Source organism: Symphalangus syndactylus, chromosome 7 (genome assembly GCF_028878055.3).
Source record: "Symphalangus syndactylus isolate Jambi chromosome 7, NHGRI_mSymSyn1-v2.1_pri, whole genome shotgun sequence".
NCBI classification, from domain to species: Eukaryota; Metazoa; Chordata; class Mammalia; order Primates; family Hylobatidae; genus Symphalangus; species Symphalangus syndactylus.
In genome coordinates, this window is record NC_072429.2 from 105,819,959 (window position 1) to 105,841,250 (window position 21,292).

Genomic DNA, 21,292 nt, shown 5'->3' on the forward strand with positions numbered 1-21,292 from the left:
TGGGTACATTACTAATATTTTCCAAGTACAACTGTTTGTGCTTGGAATGAAAACATATTATGGGACTATGATGCACCAGTGTTGCTAAAACACTATTTGAAATGGTCATTGGGGAGAGACAATGTGCAACTGGTATTTAATTCAGACAAATGCATGTTTCAAGATTTCTAATTGAGAATTTGATATCATTAATGTTCTTTTCCATGTCAATAAACTTTGTTACAGACATCTCTTTTTAAAGCAGGCAAAGAAGTGGTATATCCCATGTCAATATTTCTATTTTAGTCTTCTTGGAGCTTTTACAAAAAGTTCCTAAATCTAAGCCTCTCCAAATAACAATATGAGCTTCAATTCTACTTTAGTGATGTTCTTCTGCTAAGTGATGCCTATGGGTTTAATGTCATTTAGGAATTAAAAACCAAGCTATTCTTACAGTCCATGATAAGCATATTGGGATATATCTATAAATTTCAGATTTGGGGGATTAATTATTTGCTAAATTCTCTAGAGATAGTCCTTTGTGTTTATGTATAATGAATATATTCTAATGTTGATATGTTTCTTTTTGAACAGATTCTTAATTTGAATGAAAAGTGACTTAAATATAACTTAGTGATTAATCTATGATGATGCTATATGCCTACCTTATTTTTACTTTGAAATAATAATTTAAATCTCACCATGTTTAATTCCTAAACATGGTAGCCCATGCTTGTATCAAATTTATAATATCTAAAAAGTAAATTTTAGCTTATTTAACCAGACTGAATAAATAGTTAATTAGTTGATAGCAAATTCTATTTAAGAAAAAGCTCATTCGCTATAAGTAGATGGGCAATTTAAAGGTGAAAATAAAAAATATATCTAGCATTAAGATTATACTGAGAGTTTAATCCTTGATAATTTATACATTTATATTTTGAATTATAAATGATTTGTTATAAATATCAATTCTTCTTGTATTATGGATATTTTAAAGCTTACTGATAAAAACCAAGATTAGATTTGGCAGAGCTCACAGATGTAATCTAATCAAAGCTTACCATCAATAGAAGAGTAGATTCTAATAAGTTCATGTAGCACAGAGCCAGAAATGAGATCCAGGTCATCTGGATTTTCTCCATGACAGTGCCTCAATCACTTTCTGAATCACAGGCTTATACAGATCACCTAAGGTTAGGTTAATCAGCTTCCTGTTTAAAGATACCAGGATAAATGCTGGGCTTAATGTTTTGATAGCATGATGAAACTACCGTCATATTCCCAGTTTTAAGGTACCATAATTTGTAATAGGTCAGTTTAATTGCCAATTCAGTGGTTTAGCAAAAACCTATCACTACATCAATATTCTAATATTACTGACTTCAGAAACAGTAAATGTATGTCTTAGATTTAAAGATGCAGTTATGTGTATTTTCTTGCTACATGCTGGCTTTTAAACATTTGGGCTCTTTTCAGACACATTTCAAAAGGAGACGACTTACTGACTTGTTTCAATAGGCATGTTTCCCTGTGATGGAGCCATTTCTGGAAATCCGTCAGTGACCCAGGATGGTAACTGCAATTTCATGCGGGGCCTTCTCATTCACATGCCTTTCCTAAACAAGGTCTGAACAAGGTTTTCTACTTGATACTTTATAACATCAACAAAAGAATTGTTTGAAATATAAAATCCATTCTTTAAAATATTCTATTTTAGTTAACAGAGGCCTAAATACATAATTGCTTGCAGGTTGTGTGCAGGATTTTTCTAGGCTTGGGGTTGTAAACCTATAGCACAAGCGTTAATTTTTTTTTTTATTTTTTATTTTTTGAGACAGTCTTGCTCTGTCGCCCAGGCTGGAGTGCAGTGGCGCTATCTCGGCTCACTGCAAGCTCCGCCTCCCGGGTTCACGCCATTCTCCTGCCTCAGCCTCCCGAGTAGCTGGGACTACAGACACCCACCACCACGCCCGGCTAATTTTTTGTATTTTTAGTAGAAACGGGGTTTCACCTTGTTAGCCAGGATGGTCTCCATCTCCTGACCTCATGATCCGCCCACCTCGGCCTCCCAAAGTGCTGGGATTACAGGCCTGAGCCATCGTGCCCGGCCACAAGTGTTACTTTTTAAGTCTCTTCCACCTACGGACAGCCATTGGACTCAAACATGGAGCTTATATAGAACGAAATCAGGTGAGATTTCCTAACCGCACTCCAGCAACTGCTACCCAATTATCCGAACAGGTTCTGGAGTAGAAAGCTGTTTATCTTCCATCTTCTTGCTCCTGGGGAAGTCCCTAGCTGGCTATGGTTAGAATAATATATTTGAATCTTGGTCTGTTTTAAGTCTTTATCTTAGTTCTGTTTCTGCCTCTGACTCATATGGTTTGCTTCTGTATTCTGTATCTAGGGCTCATTGTTGAGAACAGAAGATGCTTGCCTACAGTCGTTCAAATCTCAGCCTGTAAAGGAAAGATGCTTTCTGTGTGAATGTCATGGGTCCCTGTCACTTGTAATTCTACTGCCACTTCTCTATCTACTATTGCTCAAATCAATGCAAAGGAGAGTTGCACAATGGACAGTTCTCTTGTGCTCCTCCTTCCAGATACTCTTAAGTAACAAGAATGAATTTTTTTTTTTTTTTTTTTTTTTTTGAGATAGAGTCTTGCTTTTTCGCCCAGGCTGTAGTGCAATGGCATGATCTTGGCTCACTGCAACCTCCACCTCCTGGGCTCAAACGATTCTCCTGCCTCAGCCTCCTGAGTAGCTGGGATTACAGGTATGCGCCACCACGCCCAGCTAATTTTGTATTTTTAGTAGAGACAGGGTTTCGCCATGTTGGGCAGGCTGGTCTCAAACTCCTGACTTCAGGTGATCTGCCTGCCTTGGCCTCCCAAAGTGTTGGGGTTACAGGCGTGAGCCACTGCACCAGGCCTGAAATACTTTTTTGAATACGTTTTGGGAGGAAGTATAATATTGTTTGGACTAAGAGCTGCTGAAAGATATCTCCTCAAGATATAAATTATTTTAAAATCGTATTTCCTTCATAGTTGTGGCTGTCCTTCACTAAAAACCAATACAAACAAAAACAAACACACAACAAAACCTATTGCCCTGGGACCCTGTATGCACAAGAGGCCACAGATTAGTTTTACTTTCAATAAAATATGAACTATACTGGGGTCTCAGAATTGCTCTGTTTAGTTTAGGCTCTTTGCAATCCATGTAGAGAAGAGACTGGCTGTAAGAACCAGTCGCATCCAAATCATGGAGAGATGGAACAAGAATAGGTTATTATCATAGTATCCGATGGTTTCATGATAGTTCTCAAACTGTGATCTTGTAAAACAATGGGGTTTGAGCTGAATAAATTCCTACAGAAAGAACAGTAGAGCCTTTACTAGATTCTAGAAAAAAAATCCATAATTTTTCGTTTTAAGTGACTTTCATTTTTTTATTTTCTTAAAAATTTGGTATTTACTACTATTACAGAGTCAGTACTGCAAATGAGAGACACAATAAATGAAGACATTACAAATTAAAGTGAATGGAAATATAATGTGGGATAAAATTGATCATACCTATTTTGTTTTACTTGCAAATGATGCATCCTATGTCCATACCTACTTGTATTGGCTGTATTTGCTAGTTCAAAATGATGCAAAAGTTTACTTTTAAAGAAAATAATTATTTGAAACTGAGCTCACAAGTTCATATAACAGTTTTCTTTTTTAAATAGTTACTGTCAACAATGGGTTTGTAGTTTGAAGACAGTGACTCAACGTCCATGTGAAGTTAGGAGCCAAATATTCTTTCAACTCTATTGTCTCCAAATAGACAGTTGTTTTATTAAGTCAGGTGTAGCTCCAAAAAAAAAGTTATACTGTCAAAACCTCAGTATATTTGGAGAAGAAAGCAGCTCCTGTTGTTTTAACCTCTAGAGATGGAGAACAGACGCTTGGTGTTAGGAGAAAGGAGGCTGGATTAGATGATACTGGATCAAACCCAAAATTGTCAAGCAAGGTAGAATGTTTACGGAAGCCATGTCTACCCAGAGCTAGAACTTCAAAATCAAATCAAAACGAAAGAGTCCAATTACCAATATGTAACTTACTCAAATGTAAAAGAGTGAAAGGAGAAGAGTGGGGAAGAAGACAATGTGCGAAAAGCTGTCCTCCTTCCCCAGGGATGAGCCAATTCCTCTGAGTGGCAGGTGGGTGAAGTAACTCTGTTATCTTTCCTTGTTTGATCCCACGAGTCTCTTATATTGAAAGCATGTTACTACCTAGTATGTCAAGATACAAAGCACATAACTTATTCTAGTGTCACCTAAAGAAACAGCTATCCTTCAGCCTGAAGGAAAAACTGCTTGCGTCAGATTTGCTGAATGAGAGAATGGCTAGATATACAACATACATATGTGTGTATACACAGAATACTTGTATAGCTATAAATTCGTAAAGTTTATGCTCAGATGTGATTGTTCTTGACATGGTAACCGCCAGGCCCTCACCAATAGAGATGTTAGTCTGCTTCAAGAGCATGTCTTGGTTTATTTACTGCTTTGGATCCTTTGTCCATGTAATCCTTTTGTTCTTTACTTTCGGCTTCATTGTAAGCCTTTCAAACTGTGCCATAACTTGGTTCACATCATTTTGACTTAACTATAACATGTCACAGATCAAATATCTAATTACATGCTTTTTGCTTCCTATGATCTTGCCCTGCTGGTTCCCTGTCAACACTAGTTTTTACATTACATTTCTTTGGCATCTGTACCCCTGAAATTTATAGATTTTTGCCCTGGAATTTGGCCATGGATTTTTCAACATCTGGATTTTAATCCAAATTTTAATTTTTATTTGCTTTCTCAGTGACTTCCAATAGTAAATTTACTACTTTCTCTGGGCAGCACTTTGGAAAGGGAAACAAAGAATTTTTTGTTTCTCATTGATAGAAATACTGTCAATGTAATATATGAGTAATATAGATATTTTTGCTTCTTAGAAAAGATAAATGGGCAATTGACTGTACTTTAGGTATGAGTGGGGGAATCACACCTTTACAGAAGGTAGGAATCTTTCTCATTATTGAATGCTTAGGATTAAATTTCTCTCAGATTCAGGCCATAAAGCAAGCATTGTTGAAAGAGATTTAGAGTTTTATTAATATATCTGCTTTTTATTTTGTTATATTATTCTAAGAAAATGGTGCTACTGATTGAGATCCAAGAAGTGAATAAAAACATATATGCCCTTTAAAATTTTTTTTAGTCTTTTCCGGAAAATTGCTTGCATCTTGCTGCCAAGAGTGTTCAAACCTGATCATTGCTAATACCATGTGATGAGACTTGGTAATTTGAAAACAAATTGAGAGACAACTCAAGTGTAAGTCAGCTCCATCAGTGATTTTTTGGTTCTTGTCAAATGGCAGACAATGTTGCTGAGAATGTGAAAATGACCAAGGGAGTGACATCACCAAGATGTTAGAGTAGGAGACACCAACCTTCATGTCTTGACATAACAAAAAGTTATTTACATATGAAAATAGCCTTGGGAAGCTCCATGACCCATAAAAGAATCTGCAGCAACAGAATGGAGCAAGAAAAGGAGAGTATCCACATAGAAAGGATTGCTGGTGAGATTGGCATATCTGAGACACCAGGAGATTTCTAGGAGCAAAGAGGAAAGGTGAAAGCTATCAGTGTCAGCCACATGGTGGGTACCACTGGTCTCCAGTGGCCTGCCCTCCAGAGGATACCAGAATATTTTGTCACTGAGGTAACCAACAGCCATTCCTGCCAGGGAATTTCACAGAGCTCCACACTCCTTGTCCACCTATTAAGTGGTCACTCTTTTGAGCTGCTTTGGGAAAGCAGTTGCCATGTCTCCCAACCCCTTGCATGCCTTGACCCCTAAGCTTCAGCAACTCCATGAGTTCTCATAGTCCAGATCTAAGTTCTGTGACTGCATTGGGCCAGACACCAACCCACATCTCTAACATCTAACCCTAACCCTAACATCTCAGACAACAAAGTCATGTCCATAATTAGCTAGTTCACACCATAAGCCTGGAACCAAGTACTTGCTGTACCTGCCCATGCTCGACACCAGCTCATATGCCACAGAGAGCTAGACTCTGCTCCAGGCATGGAGCTTCTCCAATGCCAGAGCTCCCATTATTGGCTCCATGGCTGCTTCAAAATAATCAATACCATGCATTCTGTTACCAACATGGCAGTGGGGATAACTGCAACTCATGCACCAGTGTCATTAGGGTCCTGGATCTCAGAGCTATAGTCCCTCCACAGGTTCCCATGTGATATGGTTTGGATGTTTTGTCCTCTCCAAATCTCTTGTTGAAATGTGACCTCTAATATTGGAGGTGAGGAACCTAGTGGGAGGGGCAGATCCCTCATGAATGTATTACCGCTGTCCTTATGTTAATAAATGATTTTTTACTCTGAGTTCATGTGAGATCTGATTGTTTAAGAGTCTAGGACCTCCTCCTCTTTATCTTGCTCTCTTTCTTGCTATGTGACACATCTATTCCATTTGCCTTCTGCCATGATTGTCAACTTCCTGAGGCCTCACCAGAAACAGATGCTGGCATCCTGCTTCCTATATGGCCTGCAGAATAATGAGCCAAAATAAACCTCTTTTATTTATACATTACCCAGTCTTAGGTATTCCTTTATTGCAACACGAAAAGATTAACACAGAAAATTGGTACTGAGAGTGGGGCATTGCTATAAAGTACCTGAAGATGTGGAGTGGCTTTGAAACTTGATAACAGGCAGAGGTTGAAATGGTTGTGAGGTCTCAGAAGAAGACAGGAAGATGAGAGAAATTTTGGAATTTCTTAGAGACTTAAGTGGCTGTGACTAAAATGCTGATGGAAATATAAACAGCAAAGGCCCAGGCTGATGAGGTCTCAGTGAAATGAGGAATTTATTGGGAATTGGAACAAAGGTCACTATTGTTATGCCCTAGGAGAAAACTTGGTTGCACTACCTCTATGCCCTACAGCTGTGGAAGTTTGAATGTAAGAGTGATAACTTAGAGTATCTGGCAGAAGAAATTTCTAAGCAGCAAAACATTCAAGAACTGACATGGCTGCTACTAGTAGCCTATGATAAGATATGGGAGGAAAGAAATGACTTAAAGTTGGAACTTATATTTAAAAAGGAAGTACAGCATAAAATTCAGGAAATTTGCCACCTGGCTATGTGATAGAAAGGAAAAAGCATTTTCCAGAGAGGAATACAAGTTGGCTGCTGAATAACCACTTGCTAGAGAGATCTTCGTGACTAAAAGAGAGCCAAGTGCTAATAGTCAAGGAAATAGGGAAAGGGCCTTGAAGGCAATTCAGAAATCTTCAAGACAGCCCCTCCCTTGACAGGCCCAGAGGCCTAGGAGGAGTGAATGATTTGGGGTCCCAGGCTCGGGGAGTTGTTCAGTGCCACTTTGGGACACAGCTCCCTGTATCCCCACTACTGTAGCTCCAGCTGTGGCTCATAGGGCATCAGGTATGGCTTGGGCTATTTTGGAGAGCACAAACTACCATAAACCTTGGTGACATCCCTGTGGTGTTAAGTAAAGATGCACACATAATTTAAGAGTGAAGGAGGCTTGACAACTTTCACTGAAATTTCACAGGATGTATGGAAAATCCTGGTGCCCAGGCAGAAGCCTGCTACAGGGCAGGACTCCTGCAGAGAGACTCTACTAAGAAATGCCAAGGAGAAATATGAGGTTGGAGTTCCCACACAGAGTCTGCACTGGAGCATTGCCTAGACAAGCTGTGGGAATGGGGGCACCACCCTTCAGACCACAGAAGCTTACAATCTCAGCCTAGAAAAGCCACAGGGGCAGAGCTACCCCAGGCCTTGGGAGCCTACCCCTTGCATAAGTGTCCCAGAATGTGGGACATGGAATCAATAATTGCCCTGCTGGTTTTTGGACTTGCATTGGGACCTGCTGCCCATTTCTTTTGACTGATTTCTCTTTTTTTGGAATAGGAATGTTTACCCAATGCCCTTTCCACCATAGTAGTCCTAGCTACTGGGGATCTCCGAAATCTTCATCAATACTGACCTTAGCTGAAGGAGCTGCAGAGACCATACAAAAGGAACTTTCACAAGTACCCTAACCACTGCACCTATCCCAGTAAGTGCTGTCACATACTCCCTATAAGGGAAAGTCATTCCATAGTGAAACTAGCCTGTAAAGCCTGGAAGAAATGACTTTTCCATCAAATGTGCAGATATCAAAGTAAGAAGACATAAAAAAAACAAAGGAAACATAATGTCATCAAAAGAACACAATAATCTTTCAGTAACTGAACCCAATGAAATAGATACACAAATTACTTGATAAAGAATTCAAAAATAATTAGAGCAGCACAGCAAACTTCAAAAAGTACCAAAAAACAATTCAATGGAATCAGAAAAGCAATAAATGACCAAAATGATTATGTGTATACACATCCATCCATCTATCTATCTGTCTGTCTGTCTATCTATCTATCTATCTAAATTCTATCTATCTATCTAAATTATATGTATTTCCACATAAAGCCAACACATTCTGGAGCTGAAAACTACAATAAATTAAATGGAAAATGCAATAGAAAATGTCAAGAGCAGAACTGATCAAACAGAAGAAAGAACATGTGAACTAGAAAACAGTTTATTTGTAAATATACAGAAGAAAAAAGAATAAAAAGGAATGAAGAAAACTTATGGGATTTATGGAATGGCATTAAGAGAGAAAGTGTTTAAGTTATGGGAGTTAAGGAAAAGAAAAGGAAATGAGGAAAAAAGATTATTTAAAAAAATAGCAAGAAATTTTTGAACTCTAAGATAAGAAGGTCAAAGGTCTCCAGTCAGAACAAGACGACTAAGATATATTACAATTAAATTGCCAAAAATCAAAACAAGAGAGGATATCGAAAGCAGCAAAAGAAAAAGAGATCACATACGAAGGAGTTCTAATAAGTGAGCAGATATATATAGAATATTCTATCAACAGCAACAGAATATGAATTCTTAAGTGCACATAATTCTTCTCTAGGATAGATATAATGGCCATAATGCTAGTGTTAACAAATTTTATAAGATTGAAATCATATCAGGTATCATTTCTAACCACTATGTTATGAAATTAGAAGTCAATGAAGAATTTTTGGAAATTCGCAAATATGTAAAAATTAAACAACATGCTCCTTAACCAATGGGTCAAAGAAGAAATTAAAGGGGAAATTAAAAAATATCTTCATAGAAACAAAAATCGATAGGCAACATAGCAAAACTTAGGGGATGCAGGAAAAGAATTTCTAAGAGGAAAGTATATAGCAATAGATGCCTACATCACACAAGAACAAAAATACTTAACATTACACTTTAAGGTGCTAGAAAAAGAGCCGAGTTTGAAGAAAGTAGAAAGAAGTAAATAAAGACTACAGCAGAAATAAGGACTAGAAAAACACACAAAACATCAAAACTAAGTTGATTTTTTGAAAAGAAAAAGGATACACACCTCTAGCTAAACTAAGAAAAAAAGAGAGAAGACTCAAATTCAGAAATGAAAGAAGACATTTGAACTGATACCAGACAAATGCAAAGGATCATAAGAGACTACTATGAACAATCATACAGCAACAAATTATATAATTCAGATGAAATGGATAAATTCCTAGACACATACAACTTACCTAGACTGAATCATAAAGAAATATAAAATCTAAACAGAGTAAGTCAGGAGATTGAATCAGTAATTAACAGTCTTCCATCAAAGAATGCCCAGGAACTGATGGTTTCTTTGCTATATTCCACCAAATATTTAAGGAAGAACTAATACCGAACTGTTTCAAACTCTTCCAAAACACTGAAGAGGAGGGAAACTTCCAAACTTATCAGGCTGGTACTACCCTGATACCAAGGCCAAACAAGGACACTGCAAGAGAAGAAAATTACAGTCCAATATCACTGATGAACATGGATGTAAAAATCTTCAGCAGAATGTTAGCAAACCAAATTCATTAGCATATTAAAAGAACTATTCAGAATGATGAAGTGGGATTTATCCCTGGGATGCAAAGATGGTTCAGTATATGTAAATAAATAAATATGATATATCACATTAACAGAATAAAGGATAAAGCCATACTATCATCTTAATAGATGCATGAAAAGCATTTGAAAAATTTTGCATCATTTTATAATAAAACTCTTAACTAATTAGGTATAGAAGAAATGTACGTTGGCACAATTCAAACCATTTACAACAAACCCCGTAGCTAGCATCATATTCAACAGTGAAAAGTTGAAAGCTCCAAGATCAGGAACAAGGCAAGGATGCTTATTCTTGCCACTTCTATTCATCATAGTACTGGAAGTCGTAGCCGGAGCAATTAGGTAAGAGAACAGAATAAAAGGCATCCAAATAGGAATGGAAGCACTTAAATTGTCTCTGTTTACACTTAACAATCTTTTATATAGAAAGCTCTTGACTCCATAAAAAATGTTAAAACTAATAAATTCAATAAAGTTGCAGGATATAAGACCAACATACAAAACTCACTAGCATTTCTATACATTAGTAATGAACTACTAGAAAAAGAAATTCAGAAAACAATCCCATTTATAATAGCTACAAAATACTTAGGAATATATATAACCAACAGGTGAAAGACATAGTGAAAACTATAAAACATTGACAAAAAATTTAAAGATGACAAAAATAAATGGAAAGATATCCCACGTTAAGGGATTGAAATTATTAATGTTGAATTGGTCATACTACCCAAAACAATCTACAGATTTAATGCAACCCCTATGAAAATTCCAATGACATTTTTCATAGAAATAGAAAAGACAAACCTAGTATTTGTATGAAATCACAAAAGACCCCAATGCAAAATCATTCCTCAGCAAGAAGAACAAAGCCAGAAGCATCTTACTACTTCATTTCAAATCCATTATGAAGCTATAATAATCAAAACAACATGATAATGGCATAAGACAGACAATACACCAGTGGGACAGAATAGAAAACCCAGAAATAAATTCATGCATTTATGGTAAATTGACTTTTGACAAAGGTGCCAAGACCACACAATGGCAAGGACATTCTTTTCAAATGATACTGGGAAAACTTCATATTCACATGCAGTGCTACCAATACTACTACTACCACTATTACTACTTCTGCTGCTAGACCATCTTCTTACATCATATTAAAAAAATTTTAACTCAAAATTGAGTAAAACTTAAATATAAGACATAAAATTATAAAACTATTAGAAGAAGACACAAGAGAAAAGCTCTATGACTTTGAGCTGGGTAATAATTTTTTGTATATAACTTTAAAATCACAAGCAACAAAAGCAAAATAGACAAATGGTATTATATCACACTAAAGAGCTTCTGCATTGCAAAGGATACAGAGTGAAGAGACAACCTTCATTTCAATGAGAAAATATATTTGCAAATTATATATCTGATAAGCGATTAATATCTAAAATATATCAATAACTCAATCAATAGTAAAATACCAACACAATTAAAATGTAGCAAAAAATCTGAATAGACATTTCTCAGAAGACACACAAATGGCCAAGATGTATATACACCATGGAATACTGAGATGTTATTTCATACTATTTAGAATGGCTATTATCAAAAAGACAAAAAATAACAAGTGTTGTCAAAGGTGTGGAGAAAAGAGAACACTTATACACTGGCAGTGGAAATGTGAATTAGTACAGCAGTTGCGAAAACTCGAATGCAGTCCATAGGGTTCAACTGTGTCCCCACCCAAATCTCATTTTGACTTGTAGTTCCCATAATGTCATGGGAGTCACCTGGTGGGAGGTAACTGAATCATGGGGGCGGTTTCCCCCATGCTATTCTCCTGATAGTAAGTTCTAACAAGATCTGATAGTTTTATAAGGGATTTCCCCCTTAGCTCAATTCTCATTCTTCTTCTCCCTGCCATTATGTGAAGAATGATGTGTTTGCTTCCCCTTCCACCATGTTTGTAAGTTTCCTGAGGCCTCTGCAGCCATGCTCAACTATGAGTCAATTAAACCTCTTTCCTTCATAAATACCCAGTTTCAGATGTCTTTATTAGCAGTGTGAGAATGGAGTAATACAGGTATGTACTCAAAAAATCAAAAATAGAACTGTCCTATGATCCAGTAGGAATCCTAGGATTCCACTAGTAGGTATATATTCAAGGGACGCATATTTAATAGGTACCTGCACTCACTCTCATGTTCACTGCAGCATTATTTACAATAGCCAAGATATGGAATCAACCCAAGTGTTCGTTAATGTGTGAATGATAAAGAAAAATGTATTATATATATATACATTGAATACTGTTTAGTCTTAAAAAGAAAAAATTCTATCATTAATGCAATCAAATTATTAATTATCCTTGCTGAATTACATTGTGCCACAGACAACACAATAATGCATCTTTGGTCTTTCTAAGTTTATCTCAAAGCAAATCGTAAGGAGGGAGTAAAACCTCATTATCTGGAGTCAGGCAGATGTCTGTGTGACTTTTGGCTTTACTTATTGTTGTGTGACTTTTTATATCTCTAAGGTGGGAATAATAATATTTCTTATCTGTCAGATAATGAGATTACCACATAAAGTCTTAAGAAATTAAGGCTCTAAAAATATCTTATTGTTACTAACAGTTACTAATGCTGTAGAGACCCGAAACCTCTAATCAAAGTGGCCAGATGATGATATAGGACAGCTCTTTGAAAATTTATGGGTGCAGCAAAACAACATGGCACATGGATACATATGTAACAAACCTGCACATTATGCACATGTACCCTAAAACCTAAAGTATAATAATAATAAAAAAAGAAAAGTAATTGGATCTTCTCAGATTTTCAAAATATTAAGGAACAGAAGAATTCTATAGAACAGTAGTTCTCAAAGTGTGGTCCCTCAGATAACTTCATCAGCATCAGTGGAGAACTTTATCAAAATGCAAATATAGGACTGTATTTGAGACACATTGAATTAAATAGTGGGAGTGGGCACCATCTATCCGTGTTGTAACATTCTTTAGGTGTTTGAGACTAACTAACATTTGAGAACCACTATCATAGAGAATACTGGTATCAGTAACATTTGTCTCAGAGATATCATTTGTGATCAATTTTTCTTCTTAAAAATCCTTCTTTGTTATCAAGTCTGTATTCAGGAGTATTTCCTAGTTTAATATGGAAACCTTCAAGTTAATTTCATTTATTTAAAAAAAATTACTTCAGTCAAAGAAAGAGGAGAAAAAGAAAGGAAGAAAAAATAAAGTTGAACTGGTGAAATTTAGTATAGATTGGAGCATATATTAGTTCAAAATTAAAATAACACAATATATACAAATATACTTTGGAGCATATATGATAAAACGTTTTGAGAACTCTTCTGTCTGTGGTAATAACTTGAAGGTAAGGACATTTTTTGGTTTCTTCTGTTCACGATATTCTTGTTACTATTACTTTTTGCATAAGCTGATTTTTCTTAATTCTTTAACATCTTTTGGGAAGTAAACATGTTCTGTTCGAAAGCTCATTTTCATTTGGTGGGAAAAATCAGAAATGTATATGAATCTGTTAGAACGGAAGCTGCTCGAGGATTTCTTCAATCAGTTAAAAATAGACTATTTTAGAATTTCTTTAATTCGGACATAAGAATCCCAGCTAGAGTGTCAAGTCTTTGTATATTAGACTGGAAGACGTATTATGAATCTTAAAGTTTCTGGAAGCTCTCACAGTCAGCCTACTGAAAACTGCAGGATTGCTTTAATAATTATCATTTATGTTTAAACCAATGAAATATAGGACACTGTCATTCATTCACTAATTATCAAGGGAGTCTCGCAATGTTTTAGTTTACTTGCTGTTTTACTTAATGGAAGACTTGTTTACATATCTGCTTTATGTCTTTGAGTTGATCACTGAATCCTGTTCTTCCTTTCCACTAGTAAAATGTAGTTGTAGATGTATTAACATGATCCTAGTCTGTATTAATTTTTTGGAGTAACCGTAGAATATTTTTCAAAATTTTGCTTGCTATCTTTGGTGAGGATATATTTCTATCTGGTTTTATACAAGTTTTCCAATTGCCTGTATTAGCAAGTTCTAAAACCAATTACTAATTTCTAGTTTTGAATATTAGAGTAATGAAAGTATAACTTCGGTTTTGCTTAAAATGGAAAGGAGATAGTAAAAGTATAATAGCTAGCTCCAGGTGTTTAGTATATGGAGAAACCTTGGAATTTAGTTGAATCTACTTTTCCAGATTATGAGTTAGATAATTTAAACAATGTATATAAGATGTTCATACCATGTTCAATCTGAATGATATTCCTCTAGGGTTGTACAATGCATAATCTACAAAACTAGTCAATGACTACTCTTAGGAATTCAAAAGAAGATGGCAATTGTTTGTCCAAGTTTTTACATTGAGTTGCTTAATCATTTCAATTTGAAGATGTAAAACTTAAGACACATTGGCATATAAATGATATTGAAACCATGGGAGCAGCGGAAGGTTTGTAGGGAGATGGTGTGCATAGAGAAGAGACATTGCTGAAGACAGAGCTCTAGAGTACTTCAACAACTAGAGGTCTGGTAGAAGAGAAGGATCTAAAAAAGTGAGACGAGTCAGGAGAGAGGCAAAGCAGGCAGTGTGGGGTCATGGAAGCTTGGCAATGAAAGCATTACAAGAAGCAGCAACAGACACTGTCAAATGCTGTTGAGAGGTCAAGATTAAAGAGACAGTTACATGCTGGCTTTGGTAAAGTTAGTTTCTAGTGACCTAAGCAGTTTCATAGGAATGAAATCTCCTGTGATAGTGATGTTAATATATCAGGCTTTCTTTTTTTTTTTTTTTTTTTTTTTTTTTTTTTTTTTTTTTTTTTGAGACGGAGTCTCGCTCTGTCGCCCAGGCTGGAGTGCAGTGGCGCAATCTCGGCTCACTGCAAGCTCCGCCTCCCGGGTTCACGCCATTCTCCTGCCTCAGCCTCTCCGAGTAGCTGGGACTACAGGCGCCCGCCACCACGCCCGGCTAATTTTTTTGTGTTTTTAGTAGAGACGGGGTTTCACCATGGTCTCGATCTCCTGACCTCGTGATCCGCCCGCCTCGGCCTCCCAAAGTGCTGGGATTACAAGCGTGAGCCACCGCGCCCGGCTATATCAGGCTATCTTTCGAATTAACATGATTAATTTCAAGGCTTAGGCACATAGATATACAATGACACTGGTATAAAATAATAGTTCATGTGGGTAATAAGGTACCTATTATAACTCATTTAAAGATGGAGCTATATCTTACACCTTTTCTTAATCTTTTGGTTGAGAAGAGAGCTTCACATAAAGTAGTACTATACAATTTATTGATATTCATGTGTCTTCAATTTTTCAACCTTAAAACATATATAAAAGAGAAGAAGAGAAACTAATTTTTAAGTCCTTTTCCAAGTCTAACATTTTTTGAGCCTATGTTAAGGCACTTTAAAAATATTTGTACCTGGTAAAAAGACCAAAATAAATATGATAGAGTGGGAGAAATAAAGACAAGGTAATCACAGAAAAAATTAATTTTACCAAGAACAAAAAAAAGATAAAGAAAAAACTCGGCATAATTTTTTTAAGGTTGTCTACCTTTTGTGCTTTTAAAATGTATTTCTGAATGTATTTTTATAATTTAAGACTTTTCAAAATACTTCAATTTATGTTTTCAAATAAATACAAATGTGAGACATATACCACCTCAGTGCATTAAACCACGTACGTCTGAGCTTAAAGTGAGCATGTATTAATGAGTAATTTCATTATACACATCAGTTTTACCTCTTGCATTTCCATGCCTTATCATAGTCATGGGACCTGAGTCAAGAGGAAGTTTCCTCTTTAATAGCGAAATAAAAATGTTTTTACTTGAAAGTCTGATTTCTTTGTAACTTTCCGTTTCTGTGAATATGCATTTGCCTATCAGTCTCTCTGCAAACCTGCATTCTTGTTTTCTAATAGTTAACATTTATTGAGTGTTTATAAAACACTAATATCCTATTTACATATAAGAATTCCTTTAATTCTTACATAATTCCTATGAGATATAATTATTCCTGTTATACAGATGAAGAACTTACTACTGTGTCATCTAACTAGTTTTTCCTTAATGACTTGCATGTATAATTTTGTGTATATGTGTATGTATATAATCTCCCTAGGTCACTCTCAGTCTTGATATTTTTTAATTGCTGTCTTCTCACCTTTTGTATTCCTGCCCTTCCTTGTCTCTTTCCTTATCAGTTTCTATTTTTTACCTTTTCTTGATTATGTCATACTTTCCAGTCATTTTTCAATTCTTTCTCCCTTCTCTTCCCCTTACTTACTCATCTTTAATCAGTAATGAAGCCAAATTCAGGGTTTGGAAAATAATGGTGTAGCCTGAATCCAATGACTTCACACATTCATCTCAAAAATTACAGAATGAGAAAGCAAAGGGCACAAATTGAATCACACATGGCCTGTCTTCCATACTACTAGGATACAAAATTCTCTGAAGTTTCCATTTCTTTTTATTAAAGAAATATACACTAATTTTCAAAAGAGCTCTTCCTGATGCTGTAAGCCCGTGAGAGTGGGGGAAGGACAGCTGTTCACTTTTGTGTGTCAGAGTTGAAAGAGTGCCTAAGATATAGATGAAACACAGATAGAATCCCCTTCAGAAAGATACATTCAAAACCAGTTCCAAAATATTAAACTCAGGACTGGAACATGGTAACTAGCAGCATCAGCTACAGGAAAAGAACTTGACCTGAGTGGGACCAAGAGTGGCAACCTCAGAGAAGCCTTACTTCTATAAGAGAATTAAATAAACAAGGGTGGTAGTCCCAGAAAAGTGGTAGGTATAGGGAAAGAAGAATGTAAAAGGGGAAAATAAAATACCTTGCAGAAAGAAAAAATGACATGTCACCCTCTCCTAATTTCATACAATCACCACCACCACCACCACCACTCATTAAAGAAACTGTATTTTTTTTGTTTTTTTTGAGACAGCGTTTCACTCTTGTTGCCCAGTCTGGAGTACAGCCAATCTCAACTCACTGCAACCTCCACTTCCTGGGTTAAAGCAATTCTCCTGCCTCAGCCTACTGAGTAGCTAGGATTACAGGCACAAGCCACCACACCCAGGTAATTTTTGTATTTTTAGTAGAGATGGGGGTTTCACCACGTTGGTTAGGCTGGTCTCGAACTGGCTAAAGAGTGTGTGCTTGATGAAACCCTCGTCAGAAGTCAATTGAAAAAACAGAAAAACATTCATGGAAATTCATGGGAGAGAAACAGAAAAGGCAAATTATAACATTTTAAGTAATAAGAATCCCCTCCTTCCCCAACAATTATGAAGCAGAAAAATAGTGTGACATATTACAAATGTTATTTAGTATACTTTAAAAAGCATTCGGAGATTTAAAAAAGAAAACTAGAATCAGAAATTGCATAAAAAACTAAATAGAAACGGACAAAAAGAAGAGAAAGTATATCACAGCTGATCAATTTTAGGGAAAAAAATAGAAGAAAACTCCAAACCACTCCAGAAGTAAAGAATAAGATGCATAAGGGAAAAAAGATTCAAATACAAATTTAAGTATACTGAAGAAAGGCATAACATCCAAGAAAATGAGGATGAAATAAAAGAAGAAAAACAAAAGAAAAGAGATGAAGGTCACAGACAAAGTGATAAAAAGGAAGTCAAACTAAGAAGGTTCAACATACACATAGCAGGTCCCTATGGGGGGGAAATGTAACAGAACTAATATTTAATGTTATAATCCAAAAAAACATTCTAGAAATAAGACAAATCTACAAATCAAAAGGGGTCCATTCTTTGCCTATGAAAACTACTAGATTTGAAAGATGAAAAATATCTTTAGGGCTTCCATGCAAAATGATCAAAGTATTAATTAGGTTAAGAAAATTAGGCCTGTTATCAGACTTTGAGCAACTTTTAATACAAGGACTAGTAGACCAGTAATTTTTAAGAAGCTCAAGGAAGTTATGAAGAAAGAATAAGTTTTATTCAGCCAAGCCGTACTTTAATTAGCAGGACTATAGGAAAAACAGGTGCTTTTTAGTATATGTGTTGCCGAGGTGAGCATGAAAAAAACAGTTTTAAACACATAAGCAAGCAGAGAATACTATTCAGAAGTGTACCTCTTGAGGAAATTACTAGTTAATACATGTTATACAACTATACAATTGGGAAAAATTCAGCAAAAGGACTGATGGTGAGCAGAAAACATTTATATTATGAGCATACGATGTAATTACAAAGACAAGTAGGAAGATGGCGGAAGAATATAAGCAAATGTTATGTGTACTTATAGAAGAGAGAGACTGCAACAGAAAAAGGGAAAGAGAGAAGTGAATTGTGGCTACTGATTGTTGAATAGGCAATGTATGGGAGTCAAGGAAGTTTTTTTTTTTTTTTTGAGATGGAGTGTCTCTCTATCACCTAGGCTTGAGTGCAGTGGCATGATCTCAGCTCACTGCAACCCTGCCTCCCAAGTTCAAGCAATTCTCCTGCCTCAGCCTTCCGACTAGCGGGGACTACAGGTGCACGCCACCACCCAGGCTTAATTTTTTGTATTTTTAGTAGAGATGGGGTTTTGCCATGTTGGCCAGGCTGGTCTCGAACTCCCGACCTCAAGTGATTCACCCACCTTGGCCTCCCAAGTGCTGGGATTACAGGTGTGAGCCACCACACTTGGCCAAAAAATAATATTTTTAAACAACAGCATGTAAAAGGGTATGCAAGAAAAGAAGGGTTAAGGATTCTACAAAGGTAACGATTAAGAATATTAACCTTCATAGGTTCAAAACGAAAATTCTTTACAAAGTAAACATATATCCAGTAGAGAACACCATAGAAAATCAAATACAATACATACAGTAATTATATAAATTTATGATAGAGTTAAGTTCAAACATATAGCAGAGGGGCTAGGTGCAATGGGCTAATGCCTGTAATCCCAGAACTTTGGGAGGCTGAGGTGGGATGATTGCTTGAGGCCGGGAGTTCATTAGACCAGCCTGGGCAATTTGGCAAGACCCTGTCTCCACAAAAAAATAAAATTAGCTGGGCATGGTAGTTCATGTGTGTCTATAGTCCCAGCTAATCAGGAGGCTTAGGCAGGAGGATCACTAGAGCCCAGGCATTCAATGATGCAGCGAGCTATGATTGTGCCACTACACTCTAGCCTGAGTAACAGAGCAAAACTGTCTTTTAAAAAGAGATAGGGATGGTATTTTGTTAATGATTTTAGCATCTATGTTCATCAAAGATATTGGTCTGTAGTTTTCTTTTTTGGTAGTGTCCTTTCCTGGTTTTGGTATTAGGATGATACTGGCTTCATATAATGTATTAGAGAGGGTTCCTTTTTTATCTTGTGGAACAGTGTCAAAAGGATTGGTACCAGTTCTTCTTTGAATGTCTGGTAGAATTCTGTTGTGAATCTGACTGGTCCTGGACCTTTTTTGTTGGTAATTTTTAAATTACCATTTCAATCTCGCTGCTTGTTATTGGTCTGTTCAGGGTGTCTAATTCTTCCTGATTCAAGCTAGGAGAGTGTATTTTTCCAAGAATTTATCTATCTCCTCTAGGTTTTCTAGTTTATGTGCATAAAGGTGTTCATAGTAGCCGTGAATGATCTTTTGTATTTCAGTGGCATCAGTTGTAATATTTCCCATTTCTCAGTGAAGTTATTTGGATTTTCTCTCTTCTTCTCTTGGTTAACCTTGCTAGTGGTTTATCAATTTGATTTATCTTTTCAAAGAACCAGCTTTGTTTCATTTATCTTTTGTATTTTTGTTTGTTTGTTTCAATTGTGTTTAGTTCTGCTCTCATCTCAGTTATTTCCTTTCTTCTGCTGGGTTTGGATTTGGTTTGTTCTTGTTTCGCTAGTTCCTTGAGGTGTGCCCTTAGATTGTCTGTGCTCTTTCAGACTTTTTGATGTAGGTGTTTAGGGCTATGAACTTTCCTCTTAGCACCACCTTAGCTGTATCCCAGAGGTCTGATAGGTTGTGTCATTATTTTCGTTCAGTTAGAAGAATTTTTAAATTTCCATCTTGATCTTGTTTTTGACCCAATGCTCATTCAGGAGCAGGTTATTTAATTTCTGTGTATTTGCATGGTTTTGAAGGTTCCTTTTGGAGTTGATTTTCAGTTTTATTATACTGTGGTCTGAAAGAGTGCTTTATATAATTTCAATTTTCTGAAATTTATTGAGGCTCATTTTATGCCTTATCATATGGCCTATCTTGGAGAAAGTACACTAAAATCCTTAACAAAATACTAGCTAACCAAATCCAACAACATATCAAAAAGATAATCCACCACAATCAAGTGGGTTTCATGCCAGGGATGCAGAGATTGTTTAAAATACCCAAGTCAATAAATGTGTTACACCACATAAACAGAATTAAAAACAAAAACCACATGATCATCTCAATAGATGCAGAAAAAAGCATTAGACAAAATCCAGCATCCCTCTATGATTAAAACCCTCAGCACAATTGGTATACAAGGGACATACCTTAATGTAATAAAAGCCATCTATGACAAACCCACAGGCAACATAATACTGAATAGGGAAAAGTTGAAAGCATCCCCTCTGAGAATGGGAGCAAGACAAGGATGCCCACTCTCACCACTCCTCTTCAACAGAGTACTGGAAGTCCTAGCCAGAGCAATTGGACAAGAGAAAGAAATAAAGGTCATCCAAATCAGTAAAGAGGAAGTCAAACTGCCCCTATTTGCTGATGATATGATAATTTACCTTGAAAACCCTAAGGACTCCTCCAGAAAGCTCTTAGAACTGATAAAAGAATTCAGCAGTTTCTGGATACAAGATTAATGTACACAAATCAGTAGCTCTTCTATACACCAACAGTGACCAAGTGGAGAATCAAATCAAGAACTCAACCCCTTTTACAACAGCTGCAAAAAACAAACAAACAATAAATACTTAGGAATATACCTAACAAAGGTGTCAAAAGACCTCTATAAGGAAAACTACAAAACACTGCTGAAAGAAATCATAAACAACACAAATAAATTGAAACACATCCCATGTTCATGGATGGGTAGAATCAACATTGTGAAAATAACCATACTACCAAAAGCAATTTACAGATTCAATGCAATCCCCATCAAAATACCACCATCATTCTTCATAGAGTTAGAAAAAGCAATTCTAAAATTCATATGGAACCAAAA

General features: G+C 36.1%; 1 long non-coding RNA gene across 12 annotated transcripts in view; it reads right to left on the reverse strand.

The window, feature by feature from the left end:
* LOC134737132 (uncharacterized) overlaps positions 1 to 21,292 on the reverse strand; it is a 306,918-nt gene that overhangs the window by 158,195 nt on the left and 127,431 nt on the right. Inside the window, exon 7 of one of the 12 annotated variants that reach the window (XR_010121739.1) lies at positions 706 to 732. The exons of the other annotated variants lie outside the window; for them this stretch is intronic. This is a non-coding gene — a long non-coding RNA (uncharacterized lncRNA). Of the gene's footprint in view, positions 1 to 705; positions 733 to 21,292 lie in introns of those variants that run through there. 12 annotated transcript variants of the gene reach the window in all.